Source organism: Chiloscyllium plagiosum, unplaced genomic scaffold (genome assembly GCF_037043375.1).
Source record: "Chiloscyllium plagiosum isolate Xiang-an unplaced genomic scaffold, Cpla_swu_hap1 HiC_scaffold_6, whole genome shotgun sequence".
Lineage (NCBI taxonomy): Eukaryota > Metazoa > Chordata > Chondrichthyes > Orectolobiformes > Hemiscylliidae > Chiloscyllium > Chiloscyllium plagiosum.
The window spans coordinates 40,813,937-40,822,424 of record NW_028270144.1 but is presented as its reverse complement, the minus strand read 5'-3'; the positions used below and the strand labels follow the sequence as shown (position 1 = coordinate 40,822,424).

General features: G+C 43.0%; 1 pseudogene; it reads right to left on the bottom strand.

The window, feature by feature from the left end:
- Positions 1-645: 645 nt before the first annotated feature.
- LOC148149749 (uncharacterized) lies at positions 646-1,465 on the bottom strand (annotated as a pseudogene).
- Positions 1,466-8,488: the final 7,023 nt, after the last annotated feature.

Here is an 8,488-nt window from a genome sequence, read left to right as displayed (position 1 = left end):
CGGTGAGGGGTGGTGCCAGTGTAGCTGCGGCAGACGGAGTGTTACACAAATCCGTCGAAGAGGCAGGCATAGCTGGGGCCCATACGGGTGCCCATGGCTACTCCTTTAGTTTGGAGGAATGGGAGGATTGGAAAGAGAAGTTGTTCAGGGTGAGGACCAGTGCAGTCAGTCGAAGGAGGGTGTCAGTGGAAGGGTACTGGTTGGTACGGCGGGAAAGGAAGAAGCGGAGGGCTTTGAGTCCTTCGTGATGGGGGAGCGAGGTGTACAGGGATTGGATGTCCATGGTGAAGATAAGGCGTTGGGGACCGGGGAAGCGAAAATCATGGAGGAGGTGGAGGGCGTGGGTGGTGTCCCGAACGTAGGTGGGGAGTTCTTGGACTAAGGGGGACAGGACCGTGTCGAAGTACACAGAGATGAGTTCGGTGGGGCAGGAGCAGGCTGAGACAATGGGTCGGCCGGGGCAGTCAGGTTTGTGGATTTTGGGCAGGAAGTAGAAACAGGCGGTGCGGGGTTGTGGGACTATGAGGTTGGAGGTGGTGGATGGGAGATGCCCTGAGGTGATGAGGTTATGGATGGTCTAGGAAATGATGGTTTGGTGATGGGAGGTGGGTTCATGGTCAAGGGGGCAGTAGGAGGAGGTGTCCGTTAGCTGGCGTTTAGCCTCAGCGGTGTAAAGGTCGGTGCGCCAAACCGCTGCGGCGTGGTGGTAGTGCAGGTTAGTGATGTCACTGGGGGCGGAAGTAGCTGTGGTGACGACAGAAACGGTGTTATTCCCGATAGCCATGGACCCTACGGAGGCCGCGAATCTGTTGGCGATGGTCTTCCTGGCGATCGTGGAGGCAGTTGTCTGGGCGGCGATCACGGAGGCTGCAAGGTCGGTGGGGGCAGAGGTGACGTCATGGTTCGCGGCGGCAGTTGCTGCTGCGGGCGCTGCAATGGCCGCGTGGTTTATGGCGCCCGAGTGATTTTGGAGGCCGATGGAAGATTCTGGAACAGTTGAGGAACCCAGAGTGAGGGAGTAAGTACATGCAAGTTTTTGGTACTTACTGTCTTTAATTTCCGATATGGCCAGGAAGAACTGTTTGTTTAGTGTATGGATTCTTCTGTGAATGAAGAACAGTAGAGGACCTTTACAGGTCTGTGAGAGTGTTGTCCTGAGCTGGGGTAGGTCGAGTTGCAGGGAATGTAGGTAGTGGCGCATGGCTGCAAGCGTGGAGCAAAGGATCCGGAGGGAGGTCTGTTGCTGGAGGCTTCGGATTTGTTGTAGGTACTGGTTGTCCTGGTTGGGTCCAAATTTTTTTGGTCTGAATGTAGTCCGGATTCCATGCGGGGTCAGTCGGTTCCGTAGGCAGGTGCTGAGGAAGGAGATGTGGCTGTGGTAGTGAGTCTGTTTGAGAACGTGGCTGAAGAGCTTCTGGGCAGAGGAGATGACCTGGGGAGTGCAGTGAGAGAGGGACTCCTCCATCGCCAGACCATAGCAACATGACAGTTGGAGGAAGAGCGCCTCATCTTCCACCTAGGAACCCTCCAACCACAAGGGATGAACTCAGATTTCTCCAGTTTCCTCATTTCCCCTCCCCCACCTTGCCTCAGTCCCAACCCTCGAACTCAGCACCACCTTCCTAACCTGCAATCTTCTTCCTGACCTCTCCGCCCCCACCCCCACTCCGGTCTATCACCCTCACCTTAACCTCTTTCCACCTACCGCATTTCCAACGCCCCTCCCCAAAGTCCCTCCTCCCTATCTTTTATCTTAGCCTGCTGGACACACTTTCCTCATTCCTGAAGAAGGGCTCATGCCCGAAACGTCGATTCTCCTGCTCCTTGGATGCTGCCTGACCTTCTGTGCTTTTCCAGCAAAACATTTTCAGCTCTGTTATTGGATTTGCGCCTGGCACTGGTGGTCAGACCTCGTGTTGAGCAGCTGCTATTTGGAATTCTTTACCAGACTGTAACGTAAATCCTTTTAACTGTGTTACAACTATCTTTTCTCTAACTTGTTTTATACATGTTGTAAATAATGCTACTATTTTTCCTTTTAATCCCCTTTTGTATTCAAGGTTTGAACCTTGGTTCTTGTACCATATAATGGCACCATTAAAGACGGCATTATACGTCTGTACTGGAGTACATGTGATATTAAAGGAAATTCTATTCAGATCCTGAGGCACTCCGGGTGGAAAGTACACTAGTACAGCATTCAAATTTTAAAAATGATTTAAACAGAAAATATTCCTCCTTCTCTCACCTCTCCAAATACTGCATCATTGATGGCAAATGACCTTGAATCCACACTTCCATCGCAACCTGCACCCCTGCACATGCTTCCCAATGTCCCTCAAGCCTTTAATCTCATTTATTCCCTTCATGCTCCTTCAGCTCCTGATTTCCTCAATCACCACATTCACTTCATAACTCTTATGAAAACTCAGTAGCAACTCATAACAACACGTACCATCATTTGCCTTTCAGTCTTCATGATGACACCTAATATTTACCGAAAAAAAAATTCAGAATGCATCCTGATAGAAAATAAAGTTATCTGTCCACGGATGCTGTCACTACTGAAATTGAACACAATGGAGTTGGTACAAAAATATTTAATACATTTAAATTCTTTGAAATAATTCCTGATAAATATAAACATTTAATGTAAGTGCTTAATCCTTCTTGTCAATAGACATACCATTCAGATCTGAGTTGGACATTGAAATTATTTCAAGTAAGATTCAGACAGCGGTATCCATAGTCATAGTATGGAACCTTTTAACATCTTTATATAGGAAGAATATAACAAAAGCAAAAGACTTGCAGTTATACTTTTGGATATAACTGCCACCACTGTGTAATATCCTTGTTTGTACATCACACTGCCATCAACCAACCTTTGTCTATGCTGAGTTTAGAGCCTGTCTAATTCTGAGAAGTAGAGGACAGACCGTTGGTAAGTGTTTTAGCACAACTTGATAGGTTGAAAGAGGACTTCAGGTAACAGGTCAAGTGTATACATAATGCATACAGAAGGAGAGCCAGTTTTATCACTGTGAAGCTTACCTACACTTTTCAGCCCAGGACTCTTATACTTTCTGCTCTTTCCCAGAATGTTTACAGGCAACATTTGCACTTTAGCCAGGCTAGTGCTATCTTGCTGATAGTGTGGCTCCAACATCTCCAGCCTGCATTTGTACATCTGTCATTCCGTTTTGATTTTGTAACATCACTATATATGCCATAACTAACTGAAACTAATTCAACTCCTTCAATGAGTTGAACATAAAAAGCACTAGTCTTAGTTAATAATAGCAATGCAACATGAATATTAATTCCCATAATGAAATTAATGCCTTCACTCAAAAAGAAATAGATCTGTGCCTCTGTGTTTCCACAGTCTGTTGTGAAATGTGATGGCTATCAATGGGTCTCTGCACTGGCCTGAGGATCGCACAGGTCTTACAATTGATAATAAAATCCTCAATGTCTTTGAAGACTCCAAATCACCTCACCACTGACTAAGCTCTGACTCTGCAATTGGTAATCCCTACATGTCCCTGGTGCAGCTTCCCTTGGATGTCTTCCCAAAGAAAATCTGGAATTACTTGTTGTCCACAATTGCAAAATGTTCCCAGTTCACAAAATGTTTTCACAGACAACAAATTCTATCTTTGGTCTCATGAACCTTCAACACAATTCCCAATTATTGAAATATCCCTGGTCCATCAACTACTTCTGCTGGACCTGGCCAAGCCAACTACGGTTTGCTGGCCATTGTGTCATTGTCAACTGAGTGTATGACTGGAATTTGTACACACCAAGATCAATGAACAAAGAACAAAAAACAGAACAGCACAGAAACAAGCCCTTCAACTCTCCAAGCATGCGCAACCACATTTTGCCCTTCTATACTAAAACTGTCTTCACTTACAGGATCCATATCCTTCTATTTCTATCCTATTCATATATTCATCCAGGTGCTTTTTGAATGCTGCTATTCTGTCTGCTTCCACCACCTCCTCTAGCAATGCATACCAGGAAATCATCGAGGAGAAAGTGAGGTCTGCAGATGCTGGAGATCAAAGTTGAAACTTTATTGCTGGAACAGCACAGCAGGTCAGGCAGCATCCAGGGAACAGGAGATTCGACGTTTCGGGCACAGGCCCTTCTTCAGGATTCCTGAAGAAGGGCCTGTGCCCGAAACGTCGAATCTCCTGTTCCCTGGATGCTGCCTGACCTGCTGTGCTGTTCCAGCAATAAAGTTTCATACCAGGAAATCACCACCCTTTATATGGAAAATCTGCTTCACACATCTCTTTGAAACATTCCCCCTCACATCTTGAACCTGTATCTCTTTGTGATTGGCCTCTTCACCCTGGGAAAAAGTCTCATACTTTCCACTCTATCTATGCCATTCACAATCTTATAAACTTCTATTAGTTTGTTCCTCAACCTCCTACACTCCCATGAAAACAAACCCAGTGTACCCAACATTACTTGATAGCTAAAATCGCCTAATACCAGGCAACATCCTGATAAACCTTTTCTGTACCCTCTTTAAAGCATTCACATCCTTCTGCTGGTATTGTGACCAGAACTATTTGCAATATTCTAGGTGTGGTCGAACTAAAATCTATTCAACTGCAGCTTAAATTGTCTATTCTATACTCAATGTCCCTTCCAAGGAAGGCAAGCATACTATAAGCCTTTTTTACTAGCTTTTCTGCCTGCACGGCCACCTTCAGTGATTTGTGGACCTGCACACCCAGATCCCTATGTATATCAACATTTCCAAGGGTTCTGCCATTCACTGTCTAACTTCCACCAGTACATGGCCTTCCAAAATGCATCACTTAACATTTGTCTCAATTAAACTCTGCCTGTCATTTTTCTGCCCATACCTCCATCTATATCCGTCTGTATCCACTGACAATCTTCCTCACTATCCGCAGCTCCACCAATCCTTGTATCACCTGCAAACTTACCAATTTGACCAGCTACGTTTTCCTCCAGATCAATTATGTAGACCATGAACAGCAAAGGTCCAGGCACTGATCCCTGCTTTTTAATAGCATTTTGGCTTTGAAAAGCGACACTCCCTTCCCTGAGATCATCCTCCATCAATTCCTTCTCTTTGGTGAATGCTGACACAATGTATTTGTTTAAAACCTCACCTACTCTTTTGGCTTCACACAGAGATTTCCTCCTTTGTCCTTGGGTGGGTCAACTCTTTCCCTGGCCACCCTCCCACTTTTTATATATATACAAAAATCCTTGGGATTCTCCCTAAACCTGTTTTCTAACGACTTTTCATGACCCCTTTTAGACTTTCTAATTCCTTGTTTAAATTATTTCCTGCTTTCCTGCTTAAGCAAGAGCTTAAACTGTTCCCATCCTCCTAGATCTTACATATGTTTCCTTTTTCTTTCTGACCAAGGTCAAAGCATCCCTGGTCATGCAAGGTTCACGCAACTTACCATACCTATCCTTCATTCTTGCAGGAATGCACTTCTGCTTAATTCTTATCAACTACTGTTTGAAATTCTCCCACATGTCAGATGTAGATTTCACCTCAAACTGCCTCCTCCAATCATAAATCTCCAGTTCCTGCCTAATATTATTGTATTCTCCCAGCTTAACACCTTCACCTGAGGCCTGTTGTTATCCCTATCCATGAGTGTCTTAACACTCACAGTATTACGGCCATGACCTCCGAAATGCTCCCCCATTGAAACTTCACTCACCTGGCTGGGCTCATTTCCCAAAACCAAGTCTAATATAACCCCTTCCCTGGTTGGGCTGTTTAAATTTGTGTCAAGAATCCCTCCAGAATAGTCCTTATAAAGTCTGCCCATCCAACCCCCCAGTTAATATGGGAAGTTACAATCACCCAACACAACAACTCTGCTGTTTTTACAGCTTTCCAAAAGAAGACAGAGATGTAAATCAATGTTAAACTAATGACATCAGAAAGATTGTGATATTTACCCTGCAAATTGCTTGCCTGAAATGATTCTCAGCTCAGATCCTTCCTCCAACTTCCTCTCATGCTCACACCAAATTAGCCTGAACCCAAAACATAATTTCTCCAATCAATTAATGAATTTCGCTCAAAAGAGTATATGTGATTAGATTACAGTGTGGAAACAGGCCCTTCGGCCCAACAAGTCCACACCGACCCGCCGAAGCGAAACCCACCCATACCCCTACATTTACCCCTTACCTAACACTACGGGCAATTTAGTATGGCCAATTCACCTGACCCTGCACATCTTTGGACTGTGGGAGGAAACCGGAGCACCCGGAGGAAACCCACGCAGACACGGGGAGAATGTGCAAACTCCACACGGTCAGTCACCTGAGGCGGGAATTGAACCCGGGTCTCTGGCGCTGTGAGGCAGCAGTGCTAACCACTGTGCTGCCGTGCCGCCCTAGTTGAAGCTTGCTATGTTTTAATATCTTGAGGCCACCTCTGAATTATGTCTTGCTGTCTACTGATACACTTTGTAAAAAGGATTTGGTTCACAAATTGCCAGAAGCACAAACTCAAAATGGGGCGAATGAGGCCATCAAGGTACTGGGATCTTGTGATACAATAGAAGTAACAGTTTATGTTGTCAATCAATGAGATTTAAGGCAAATGGAAGTTACAAGGACAGTGATGCAGATAACAGGAAAATTAAAGTAAAATTTTATTCAGAAATCAAAAACAAAGAAATGAAAAGAATGATTAAAATAAGAGAGAAAGTACAGGAGGTAGAAGGGAAACGTAAGTGCACAAATTAATATGTGTGTTTCATGCTATAAAATGACTATGAATAATTTACTGCCAGCAGAAATGAGACTGCACAGTTTCAGATGGTCACGTTCTAGGCTGGAAAGGGTGAGAGACTTTAAAAGGATCCTGCATGTAAAGTATCAGCCCTAACATTCTGTTCTGGGTTTGAGTAATTTTAACAGGTGAAATGCATTAATATTCCAATAAGTATGAAGGCTGAAGACAAGCTCCCATTTTTGTAAGTATTTTCATAATGGCAAAGTAGCACTAATTGCAGTTATTCACAGCACACAGATTATCTCTTCCTCAGTACAAATTGCTGGGATACTTATACACTCATAACAGCATGCACATTAAATACGTTGGTGTTTTGCCAGCAGGTTCTAGGTTATTATTTCTGTATGTTTGAGAGATTAATTGCAAATTGGTCTGATGCATTGAACATTTCCTGGGAGAAAACCGACACTGCTTGCTGCAGCCAGGCACATTTTACTTTCAGCTGACACTGATGGCTAATGTACTGAATTAATAAATATTTAATGGAAATACTTCATCATATGTATTTGATCCATAATAATGTTGGACATTCATCCCTTGCATCTATCATTACCTTGGCAGCAGGACGGGAAAACTTGTTATTTTAAAATTTGGAAAACTTTGGGCAGGCAATAGCAAGTAGGAAACTGCTGCTCCACATCTCTTCCACTTTTCTCTGTTTCTGGCAGAAAGCCACACAGCATGCTGAAGATCCTTGAAGATCACTGAGGCCAGAGAGTCAGTTAAGTTTAGACACATATCGCTGTGGGAATAAATATACGAGCATGTTGCTTATACATCCAATTCCACAGAAAAAGGTGGATGACTGTATACCTTTTAATAAGTACTAGTTCATTGTCAAGCAGAGATGACAAGGAATTGTTCTTTGAAGCAAGAAAGATTTTATTGGGAAAGCTTTCCCTTTGGAACATCTTCTAGTAATGAAGAGTTTTGTTTTTAATTTATGATAATCTAATTTCACCATGACAAATTATTACGTTTTTTGTTCATGAAGATAGTCTCCTTATTGCAAATAGAAATTTTTGTTAATAAAAGAAATCTTTGTAAGCCAACTGTTTATGTAAAAATAGTTCTGATGAAATACTAGCAGATGATGATCTATCTTTAAAGTGATTGAGATGCATGTATGATAAGTTTTGTCCCATATCGAACCTGAATTGTTAATGGTCGTGATGTTGCTAGGAAGCTTTGAACAGAAATATACATGTGTAATTGCTAAGATTCAGTGTAGAATAATAAAGAATAGTTTTCAATATTGTATACCATTATGTTTAATGCACAAAACTGCAATGAATCCTGATGATGAAATCTATTCCTGTGGTTTCTGTGCTGTGCATTGGTAACAGGAGCTCAAAATAAAATGCGGCTTTCCAACAAATTGGCTTTTGAATGTTAAGTTCAGATGCAAGTTTCTAGTGTTTTATCAACAATGTTTATCATTTTATATTACGACATCAGGATAATCTGCCTCAGGCAGATACTAATATACTTGGTAAAAACAATGATTGTAGATGCTGGAAACCTGATTCTGGATTAGTGGTGCTGGAAAAACACAGCAGTTCAGGAGCTCAGGCAGCATCCGAGGATACTAATATACCAATGAGAAAGAAATTACAACATTTGTTTAATTTTTTTTATTCATTTGTGGGATTTGGGCATCGC